This window comes from Oncorhynchus masou, chromosome 33 (assembly GCF_036934945.1).
Source record: "Oncorhynchus masou masou isolate Uvic2021 chromosome 33, UVic_Omas_1.1, whole genome shotgun sequence".
NCBI lineage: Eukaryota > Metazoa > Chordata > Actinopteri > Salmoniformes > Salmonidae > Oncorhynchus > Oncorhynchus masou.
In genome coordinates this window covers 26,714,749-26,726,645 of record NC_088244.1, presented here as the reverse complement: position 1 = coordinate 26,726,645, position 11,897 = coordinate 26,714,749, and the positions used below count along the sequence as shown (strand labels likewise).

The 11,897-nt window shown below is 41.0% G+C and overlaps 1 protein-coding gene and 1 long non-coding RNA gene across 3 annotated transcripts in view; one reads left to right on the top strand and one right to left on the bottom strand.

Annotated features, from left to right (window-relative positions):
* Positions 1-2,188: 2,188 nt before the first annotated feature.
* The window catches only part of LOC135528167 (solute carrier family 35 member E2A-like), a 36,618-nt gene continuing 26,909 nt past the window's right edge, over positions 2,189-11,897 (top strand). Inside the window, exon 1 of one of the 2 annotated variants that reach the window (XM_064957060.1) lies at positions 2,189-2,297. The gene's annotated coding sequence lies outside the window, so the exon portion shown is untranslated. Of the gene's footprint in view, positions 2,303-11,897 lie in introns of both variants that reach the window. The other variant, XM_064957061.1, reaches the window with a different exon arrangement.
* Positions 9,521-11,136, bottom strand: LOC135528168 (uncharacterized). Its single transcript, XR_010453514.1, has 3 exons — positions 10,112-11,136; positions 9,924-9,996; positions 9,521-9,762 (listed from the first exon to the last, which is right to left on the bottom strand). It is a non-coding gene; the product is annotated as an uncharacterized LOC135528168 (long non-coding RNA).

Genomic DNA, 11,897 nt, shown 5'->3' with positions numbered 1-11,897 from the left:
GCTACCACCATGCTTAACCATAGGGATGGTGCCAGGTTTCCTCCAGACATGATGCTTGGCATTCAGGCCAAAGAGTTCAATCCTGGTTTCATCAGACCAGAGAATTCAGAGACCTGCATCTTGTTTCTCATGGACTGAGTCCTTTATATGGCTTTTGGCAAACTCCAAGCGGGCTGTCATGTGCCTTTTACTGAGGAGTGGCTTCCATCTGGTCACTCTACCATAAAGGCCTGATTGGTGGAGTGCAGCAGAGATGGTAGTCCTTCCGGAAGGTTCTCCCATCTCCACAGAGAAACTCTGGATCCTGTCAGCGATACCATTGGGTTCTTGGTCACCACCCTGACCAGGGTCCTTCTCCCCCAATTGCTCAATTTGGCCAGGTGGACTCCAATCAAGTTGTAGAAACATCTCAATGATGATCAATGGAAACAGGATGCACCTGAGCTCAATTCCGATTATCATAGCAAAAGGTCTGAATACTTATGTAAATAGGGTATTTCTGTTTTTAACTTTTAATAAATTTGCAAAAAAGTCTAAATACATGTTTAGGTTTTGTCATTATGGGGTATTGTGTGTTGATAGATTAGGATGTTTATCTATTTAATCGGGGTGGCAGCTTGGCCTAGTGGTTAGAGTGTTGGACTAGTAACCGAAAGGTTGCAAGATTGAATCCCTGAGTTGACAAGGTACAAATCTGTCGTTCTGCCCCTGAACAAGGCAGTTAACCCACTGTTCCTAGGCAGTCATTGAAAATAAGAATTTGTTCTTAAGTGACTTGCCTAGTTAAATAAAAAGGAAATAAATGAATCCATTTTAGAATAAGACTGTAACATAACAAAATGTGGAATAAGTCAAGTTGTCTGAATACTTTCCGAATACACTGTATATATTTGTTGACAGAACATAACATATCATACTTAATGGATGATGTTGTACAATAGAGAAGGATAGAGGCCTATAGTGGCCAAAAGGGGGTGTTAGTATGGGCAGCTTCCACCACTTTAAGGCAGTCAACTGGGTGGGACTTCCAATGACTTCCTGTTGGAGTCATGTCCAACCTGGTCATCAGGAGGGAACAGCCAATTTTGAAGAAGAAATTTGATTACTTAAAAAATGGTATCACCTTAATGGCGCTGCCTATGCTGTCACAGACACAAAGATGAGTCCTCTCTATCTCTGTGTGTTACACACTTTCTGGGGACCAGTTTTGAGTGCTAATTTCAAAACTACTGGCTGAAATTATACAAAACCTTTGTATTGTCTTTGTTTACATTGTCCAATGCACTGATCAGTGGACTGGGGAGTCATTATGCCCCCTTGTGGTCAAACATTTCCAGTGGAACCTCATCAGAGTTGTGTTCAAGATTAAACCAAAGCTTTATAACAAAACCAAGATAGACCACCGCCTGTCGTTTCTAATGGGCAGAACAAGTCTGTGTTTGGATATTTCATTAAGGAACGTCTACTCTGTGAAGTGCGCGTGTGTAATAACTAAATTCGCCTTTGCACTCCTACACAGCGCTTCTTTTTTTTTTACAACTTTTGCAAAGGGTAAAGTCTACCAAACGTAGTCCACTGTGTTCATAGTAGATTCGAGTTTTGGGAACAGAGAGCAAATGTTTCATCGACGAGAAAATGTGCAGAATGTCGGCCAAAATCCATCTCCTCCCACCATATTTGGTAGTGAGTGGAAACGCCAAGCGGATGCTTCATATTTATTCGTCCAGTGAATTATCTGTCTAATCGTTCTGTGATTAAACGTTTCGGAAGTTGAGATGAATGCAGTTTGCAAATGCACGTTATAAACATAGAAAACTTCCACTATTAACATGCAATTTCGCGGTGGTCCTTGTATTATCTATTCAAAACGATATTTTAGGGACACCTCTGTTATTTTTAAGGTTGGAAATGCTGCAGCGGGAGTTGTGGTCTCGACAGTCGACTCGAACCAACGCTAAACTCCGTGAAAGTAATTGGAAGTCCAACAAGCCGGGGGTGGTGTTGGTTTCCACTAGATACCACAGCCACAAGTCAGATTCCACAGCCCAAAAGTCAAAATTAGCTACAAAAAGTAGCCTTGTGGTCTTCATTTAATGTTAGGCATAAGGTTAGCATTGTGGTTAAGATTATTTTAAAATATTAAAAGAAGATCAATTGTAGAAATGGGCTGGGTTTAGCCATAATTAGGACTTTGTCGCTGTGTTAACTAGTGACGACCGGTGGTGTCCTCATGCAAGCGATTGTTTTGAATTTACAGAAGCAACTGGAAATCGGAGTTGCCTAGGTGTGACCACTTGGTAAGGTAATTCCTAATTCCCATATTTACTGCATCTACAAGCTGATTTTTAATTATTATTTTTCCAATGAAGTACGCGTTCATTTAATGAATGAGTATGTTCACGAGCTGGCTATTTGACAGGCACAAGCACATTCATATTTAAGCTAACGTTAGCTAGCATTAGCCAACTGGTTAATTTTGCTTGACAACTATACTGAACAAAAATATAAACGCAACAATTTCAAATATTTTGCTGAGTTACAGTTCACTTAAGGAAATCAGTCAATTGAAATAAACAAATTAGGCCTAATCTATACATTTCACATGACCGGGCAGGGGCGCAGCCATGTGTGCGTGCGTCTACAGTGGCTTGCGAAAGTCTTCACACCCTTGGCATTTTTCCTATTTTGTTGTTTTACAATCCGGAATTATTGTTATTTTTTTTTTTATTTTTTTTTTGGGGGGGGGGGAGAGAGATGCAAAATATTTTTTTGTGATACAAACAAGAAATAAGACAAAAAAACAGATCCACTGGGATTTTTGCCTGTTCTTGAAGGCAAAACTGCTCCAACTCCTTCAAGTTGGATGGATTCCACTGGTGTACAGCAATCTTTAAGTCATACCACATATTCTCAATTGGATTGAGGTCTGGGCTTTGGCAAGGCCATTTAAATGTTTCCCCTTAAACCACTCGAGTGTTGCTTTAGCAGTATGCTTAGGGTCATTGTCCTACTGGAAGGTGAACCTCCGTCCCAGTTTCAAATCTCTGGAAGACTGAAACAGGTTTTCCTCAAGAATTTCCCTGTAGTGCCATCCATTATTCTTTAAATTCTGACCAGTTTCCCAGTCCCTGCCGATGGAAAACACCTTCACAGCATGATGCTGCCACTACCATGCTACACTGTGGGGATGTTGTTCTCGGGGTGATGAGAGGTCTTGGGTTTGCGCCAGATATAGCATTTTCATTGATGACCAAAAATCTCAATTTTAGTCTCATCTGACCAGAGTACCTTCTTCCATATGTTTGGGGAGTCTTCCACATGCCTTTTGGCAAACACAATGTGTTTGCTTATTTTTGTCTTTAAGCAATGCATTTTTTTCTGGCCACTCTTCAGTAAAGCACAGCTCTGTGGAGTGTACAGCTTAAAGTGGTCCTATGGACAGATACTCCAATCTCTTATGTATTTGATGGTGCTCTGTGGGATGTTCAAAGTTTCTGTTATTTTTTTTATAACCAAACCCTTATCTGTACTTCTCCACAACTTTTGTCCTTGACTTGTTTGGAGAGCTCCTTGGTCTTCATGGTGCTGCTGGCTTGGTGGTGTTGCAGACTCTGGGGCCTTTCAGAACAGGTGTATATATACTGAGATCATGTGACAGATCATTTGACACTTAGATTGCACACAGGTGGACTTTAACTAATTATGTGACTTCTGAAGGTAATTTGTTGCACTAGATCTTATTTAGGGGCTTCATAGTAAAGTGGGTGAATACATATGCACGCACCACTTTTTTACATTTGTAGAATTTTTTTTAAACAGTTTTTGATTTTATTTTTTCATTTCATTTCACCAATTTGGACTTTTTGGTGTATGTCCATTACATTAAATCCAAATAGAAATAATTTTAAATTACAGGTTCAATGCAACAAAATAGGAAAAATGCCAAGGGGGATGAATACTTTTGCACGGCGCTGTGGGGTTATGTTGCTTCACAGTCCCCGCTGTTCCTTAAGGTGTATTTTTATCAGGGTTTTTAAAAATCTAATTTTACTGCTTCCATCGGTTACTTGATGTGGAATAGAGTTCCATGTAGTCATGGCTCTATGTAGTACTGTGCTTCTTCCATAGTCTGTTCTGGATTTGGGGACTGTGAACAGACCTCTTGTTGGGGTATGCACGGGTTTCCGAGCTGTGCGGCCGTAGTTCAAACAGACAGCTCGGTCCATTCAACATGTCAATACCTCTCATAAATAGAAGTAGTTAAGAAGTCAATCTCTCCTCCACTTTGAGCGAGGAGAGATTGACATGCATATTATTGATGTTAGCTGTCTGTGTACATCCAAGGGCCTGTTGTGCTGCCCTGTTCTGAGCCAATTGCAATTTTCCTAAGTCCCTTTTTGTGACACCCGACCACACGACTGAACAGTAGTCCGGGTGCGACAAAACGAGGGCCTGTAGGACCTGCATGGTGGATAGTGCTGTAAAGAAGGTAGAGCAATGCTTTATTATGGACAGACTTCTCCCCATCTTAGCTATTGTTGTATCAATATGTTTTGACCATGACAGTTTACAATCCAGGATTACTCCAAGCAGTTTAGTCACCTCAACTTGCTCAATTTCCACATTATTAATTACAAGATTCAGTTGAGGTTTAGTGAAAGATTTGTCACAAATACAGTGCTTTTAGTTTTAGAAATATTTAGGACCAATGTATTCCTTGCCACCCACTCTGAAACTAACTGCAGATCTTTGTTAAGTGTTGCAGTCATTTCAGTAACTGTAGTAGCTGATGTGTATTGTGTTTAGTCATTCGCATACATAGACATACTGGCTTTACTCAAAGACAGTGGCATGTTGTTAGTAAAGATTGAAAAAAAGGTAAGGGGCCGAGACAGCTGCCCTGGGGAATTCCTGATTCTACCTGGATCATGTTTGAGAGGCTTCCATTAAAGAACAACCTATGTGTTCTGTTAGACAGGTTATGATCGACAATGGCAAAAGCCGCAATGAAGTCAAACCCCACAATCCTTTTTATCATCAATTTCTCTCTGCCAATCATCAGTCATTTGTGTAAGTGCTTGTTGAATGTCCTTTCCTATAAGCGTGCTGAAAGTATTTAGTCAATTTGTTTACTGTAAAATAGCATTGTAACTGGTCAAACACAATGTTTTCGAAACGTTTACTATGGGTTGGTAACAGGCTGGTTGGTCGACTATTTGAGCCAGTAAAGGGTGCTTTACTATTCTTAGGTAGCGGAAGGACTTTTGCTTCCCTCCAGGCCTGGGGGCACACACTTTCTAGTACAGTGGTTTCTCCTTTAAAAGTTGCGAGCTTGCACCGCGGGACTTAGTGTCCAGCGTCACTGCTTCATTGCTCCAGACCACCACAAGGGGGAGTTAGAGCACTCATTATGCATTTGGGTCCCAAGGTTTTTATATGACCAATCATATCGAGTGGTTCCGATGATACATTTTGACACGAGCCACCCATCCCTGGGTGAAGATGGCTGACAAAATGTACAATTGAGAGGAATATGTCAGTTAATGTAGAGACAAACGTTTGTGCATATTTTTTGTCATAAAGTTAAGTTACGAAAATCGCTATTTAGCAAGTTCTCTGACTAGCTAACATTAGCCAGCTAGCTAGTGTTGGGAGAATGAATTTGTAATTCGTGTTGTTTAATATTTTAGGGACTCCTGAGAACCAGCAAACCAGGCTGTTGTCTTGTCAAACAGTGGATGTAAATAATCTAGCTAGCCAAAGCAGTTACTGCAAATTGAATGTACAATTGTGTAAGCTTGCCTTGCAATGCAGCTGAAGTAACATAGCTAACTATTTATTTGCTTATTGTGTAGTGGAGGATACAAATAACTCTATGCCTACAGCATGTAGCCGATCTGTGTATGGACTAGAGGTCGACCGATTATGATTTTTCAACGCTGTTACCGATTATTGGAGGACCAAAAAAAGCCTATACCGATTAATCGGCCTATTATTTTTATATATATTTATTTATTTGTAATAATAACAATTACAACTACTGAATTAACACTTATTTTAACTTAATAACATACATAAATAAAATCAATTTAGTTTCAAATAAATAATGAAATATGTTCAATTTGGTTTAAATAATAAAAAAAGTGTTGGAGAATAACATAGAAGTGCAATATGTGCCATGTAAAAAAGCTAACGTTTTAAGTTCCTTGCTCAGAACATGAGAACATATGAAAGCTGGTGGTTCCTTTTAACATGAGTCTTATTCCCAGTTAAGAAGTTTTAGGTTGTAGTTATTATAGGACTATTTCTCTCTATACCATTTGAATTTCATTTACCTTTGACTATTGGATGTTCTTATAGGCACTATAGTATTGCCAGCCTTATCTCAGGAGTTGATAGGCTTGAAGTCATAAACAGCGCTGTGCTTCAAGCATTGCGAAGAGCTGCTGGCAAACGCAGGAAAGTGCTGTTTGAATGAATGCTTACGAGTCTGCTGCTGCCGACAACTGCTTAGTCAGACTGCTCTATCATATCAAATCATAGACTTAATTATAATACACTGCTCAAAAACATAAAGGGAACACTAAAATAACAAATCCTAGATCTGAATGAATGAAATATTTTTATTAAATACTTTTTTCTTTACATAGTTGAATGGGCTGACAACAAAATCACACAAAATTATCAATGGAATTCAAATTTATCAACCCATGGAGGTCTGGATTTGGAGTCACACTCAAAATTAAAGTGGAAAACTACACTACAGGCTGATCCAACTTTGATGTAATGTCCTTAAAACAAGTCAAAATGAGGCTCAGTAGTGTGTGTGGCCTCCACGTGCCTGTATGACCTCCCTACAACGCCTGGGCATGCTCCTGATGAGGTGGCGGATGGTCTCCTGAGGGATCTCCTCCCAGACCTGGACTAAAGCATTCGCCAACTCCTGGACAGTCTGTGGTGCAACGTGGCGTTGGTGGATGGAGTGAGACATGATGTCCCAGATTTGCTCAATTGGATTCAGGTCTGGGGAACGGGCGGGCCAGTCCATAGCATCAATGCCTTCCTCTTGCCGGAACTGCTGACACACTCCAGCCACATGAGGTCTAGCATTGTCTTGCATTAGGAGGAACCCAGGGCCAACCACACCAGCATATGGTCTCACAAGGGGTCTGAGGATCTCATCTCGGTACCTAATGGTAGCCAGGATACCTCTGGCGAGCACATGGAGGGCTGTGCCGCCCCCCAAAGAAATGCCACCCCACACTATGACTGACCCACCGCCAAACCGGTCATGCTGGAGGATGTTGCAGGCAGCAGAACGTCCTCCACGTCGTCTCCAGACTGTCACGTCAGTCAACGGTGCTCAGTGTGAACCTGCTTTCATCTGTGAAGAGCACAGGGCGAATTTGCCAATCTTGGTGTTCTCTGGCAAATGCCAAACCCCCACCTGTGGACGTCGGGCCCTCATACCACCATCATGGAGTCTGTTTCTGACCGTTTGAGCAGACACATGCACATTTGTGGCCTGCTGGAGGTAATTTTGCAGGGCTCTGGCAGTGCTCCTCCTGCTTCTCCTCCTTGCACAAAGGCGGAGGTAGCGGTCCGGCTGCTGTGTTGTTGCCCTCCTACGACCTCCTCCACGTCTCCTGATGTACTGGCCTGTCTCCTGGTAACGCCTCCATGCTCTGGACACTACGCTGACAGACACAGCAAACCTTGCCACAGCTCGCATTGATGTGCCATCCTGGATGAGCTGCACTACCTGAGCCACTTGTGTGGGCTGTAGACTCCGTCTCATGCTACCACTAGAGTGAAAGCACCGCCAGCATTCAAAAGTGACCAAAACATCAGCCAGGAAGCATAGGAACTGAGAAGTGGTCTGTGGTCACCACCTGCAGAACCACTCCTTTATTGGGGGTGTCTTGCTAATTGCCTATAATTTCCACCTGTTATCTATTCCATTTGCACAACAGCATGTGAAATGTATTGTCAATCAGTGTTGCTTCCTAAGTGGACAGTTTGATTTCACAGAAGTGTGATTGACTTGGAGTTATATTGTGTTGTTTAAGTGTTCCCTTTACTTTTTTGAGCAGTGTATAATAAACACAGAAATACGAGCCTTAGGTCATTAACCTCTAGCGTCGAGCAATCCCGTATCCGGGAGCGTAATCATAGCCTCAAGCTCATTAGCATAACGCAACGTTAACTATTCATGAAAATCGCAAATGAAATAAATATATTGGCTCACAAGCTTAGCCTCTTGTTTACAATCAATCCTCAAGGTGTTTTTCACATATCTATTCGATGATAAATCATTCGTGGCAGTTGCCTTTCTCCTCTGAACCTAATGGAAAAGTGGACGCAGCCGGAGATTGCGCAATAATTTCGACGGAGGACCCCAACCCCACGCAAGAGAAGTGACACAATTTCCCTAGTTAACCTGTTACATCTATGGGGGCGCTATTTCATTATTGGATAAAAAAAACGTCCCCGTTTTAAGCCCAATATTTTGTCACAAAAAGATGCTCGACTATGCATATAATTGACAGCTTTGGAAAGAGGACACTCTGATGTTACCTAAACTGCAAAGATATTGTCTGTGAGTGCCCTAGAACTGATGCTACAGGCGAAACCAAGATGAAATTTCATACAGGAAATGCCCCAAATACCCCAGATTTTGAATGCGCTGTGTTCCAATGTCTCCTTATATGGCTGTGAATGCTAGTTCACAACCTATGAACCTCAGCTATCATAGTTGTTGGAACAACTTCAAGTCTGAATGGCATTAATGAAGCCTATGTGTAACCGGTGTGAAATGGCTAGCTAGTTAGCGGGGTGTGCGCTAATAGCGTTTCAACCGGGGACGTCACTCACTGAGTCCTTGAAGTAGTTGTTCGACGCTTCGAGGGTGGCTGTTGTCGATGTGTGCAGAGGGTCCCTGGTTCGATCCCAGGTAGGGGCGAGGAGAGGACGGAAGCTATACTGTTACATATGGATAGAGTAGAATTTAATAACTTTGTTGTGCCAAGGATGCAAGTCCTATATACATGTACTGTAGTTATTACCACGCATGAGATTCCCACATTGTAGCCTGTACAATGAGGCTACAATGATCATGTACTCTTCCTTGGCAAATAAAGGTGCAGTTCAGGTATGAATCTCTGAGGCATTATTTTTCAGTCATATCAAACTCCATGATTTGAATGTATGTATTACAATTATACACTTCAACAGTGTTTACCGCTCATGGGATATCAATGATTTCACATTGTAACTATGCAATAGACTAGAAACATGATTGATTTGTAATTCATATATACAGAAAAATAACTATGCATATCGAACTCCATCTGCATTAGTCTGAGGACACAGGATAGTATTTCAATAAGATATTTAATTTCAACCAGTGGAGAATGTGAAACGCTTTATTGAAAGAAGTTCATTATCCAGGTGTTATAAATGCATAATTATGATAATAGTAATATTATAAATACAAGTTCAATCTGTACTTCAATGCACATATAAAACGAGGAAGAAAGACGAGGTGGGGAGAGAGGTGTAGAAGACAAAGGGAAAGAGTTAAGAACAGCGGTATACAGCATATGATTAATGAATTACAGTGCTACCCTAATATTCTCTCAGTTCATCACAATTGCGGTGTCTCCTAACCAGCCTTGGGCCCCCAGTTGGCCCGAAGGTTATTTTAAGAGCAGATGAGGTGGCGATGATGGGACTGGCTTTCTCTCGCACATCAAAACATACCTGCAGACAAGTGACAGATGGATACAGAGAGAGCATGATTTAAGCTTTGTTTTTATATTCTAACACGGTCAGTCACTCGGACTACTACATCTCTTTCTGTATTTGAATGTAAAGCATTTCTTTAATAATATTCCTGTTGTCCCGACCAAGTGACATCTCACCTATGATCATGCTGTGCCGTCTGTGTCAGACAGTGCAGATGAAGGAGGGGTTCACCAAAACAGCTGATAAAACCTAGAGGATTTAGGGAGAAGGGGGAGAGGGATGAAGTGAAGAAGAGAGACTGTTATTGTGTGTGTGTGTGTGTGTGTGTGTGTGTGTGTGTGTGTGTGTGTGTGTGTGGTCTCACCTGGTGTCCACACTGAGTGGCTACAGAGTACTTTATGCTGAAAAACAGACATGAAGACAAACCATAGAAGATAATGTCAATAGAAGATACTGTATGCGACGCAGACACCTATCTGAGTGTACCTGAAACATTTAAATATAGAGTGCTATGTGTCTCACCACTTGGTTATTACAAGGATAACCCCCCAGGGAAATCATGACCTGGCAGCAACAGATAGCAACAGATAGTCCAGTGAAAATGGCTGTGTTTATGTGGTGTCAGCTGCTAATTTTCAGATTTACATCTTAAGGTTTTTTAAATGAATGCACGTGAGAGAGGTTCCATGTACAACAAGACAGGCAGAGATGGAGAAAAAGAACACAGAGCAGTTATGGACACTTTGGCCAGCGATAAAGCTTCCACGGCCTGTTCCTCAGACAGTGAACATCTGGCAATGTCTACATTTTCCACCTCTTGATCATCTCACTCTCTGAAAGTAAAGAAAACAGCTTATTTTTTTTATAGATATGAAAACAATAACTGAGATATGACTGTTCAATCTAAAGCAGCAGATGTCAATTTTAGAATATGTCAATACAGCCCAGAGATGCTTACCTGAGATGCCATCTTCGTAAGTGTCTGCTTTGACTTCCTTTGTGTCGGAGAAAAGTTGCTTTCATAACAATTATTTGTGATTGGAAAAAAATAAAAGTTTTTGCTCTTGACAAAAATACACAAATGTACCTCTATAGCATATAACAATTTGCCTGTGAATAACCACACCTTCATACAAACGTGCTACTGTATGTAGAATTCTTGACGCACAACCGAAGATGCTGCCATATCCTGCTAGCACGCCCGCAAGCGAGCCACTCAGGAGCAGAATGATGACGCGTAAAAGAGGGAAAGGAATGAGATGGGAACAACAATTTGTTGCAAATTGGGGTGGGGGGCTAAATAATTGAACAATAGACTATTCATCCTTTTACTAAAGAATAGTCTAATAGCCGAGCTAGGTGTGAAACACCCCTCCCCCCTATCACAGACCAGATTTGCCCTAACGACCAAGAGGTAGCTTGCTACTCAATGTAATAAAGTAATGACTTTTCAAATAAGTTACCTTACACGTTATGTTTGCTGTCAATTTGTTAGCTACGCTGTCCTTACCAACCACATAGCATATTATTACAGCAGTATGTACCAGTATGTTAGCTAGCTACCTAACGTTAGTAGTTATACATCAAACTTACCAGTATACTAACTACAGGCTAACTAACTACCCAACGTTTATTGACTTGATTACTTTTGTTAATAAAATAAAGATAAAAAAATACTCTTTCAAAATGCAGATGTTGATTTAGTTATGGATCCATTACAAATTACTATGGGAATAAATATCACTGATTTACAGAAATATTGGAACAAGGTTGTCTCATGAAGGCAAACAATTTAGAATCCTCCAATCCTGTAGCCTACTCCCGACAATCGCGTTGTACAGGACCATATTTACCATTCTATCTGAACGGAAACCCTCAGGGTTTCATTTTTTCTCTGAATGGAAACACCATAATATGAATCAAATTAATTAAGCCACATTTCTTAAAATCAATCTCATATACTATGTTATTACAAAAAAGGTTTTACATTCTCTGGTAATGCCAATAAAAAATACTATCAAATGCTTCTCAAAGATGCCCTCTGGTGGTCAAACTAGCAATAACTTGCAGTAACAGAAGAAATGGCTGAGAATGAAATGACGTGCCACAGAATGCTGCTGCAGCAGAACGCAGGGTGTGCCGCGGTATGA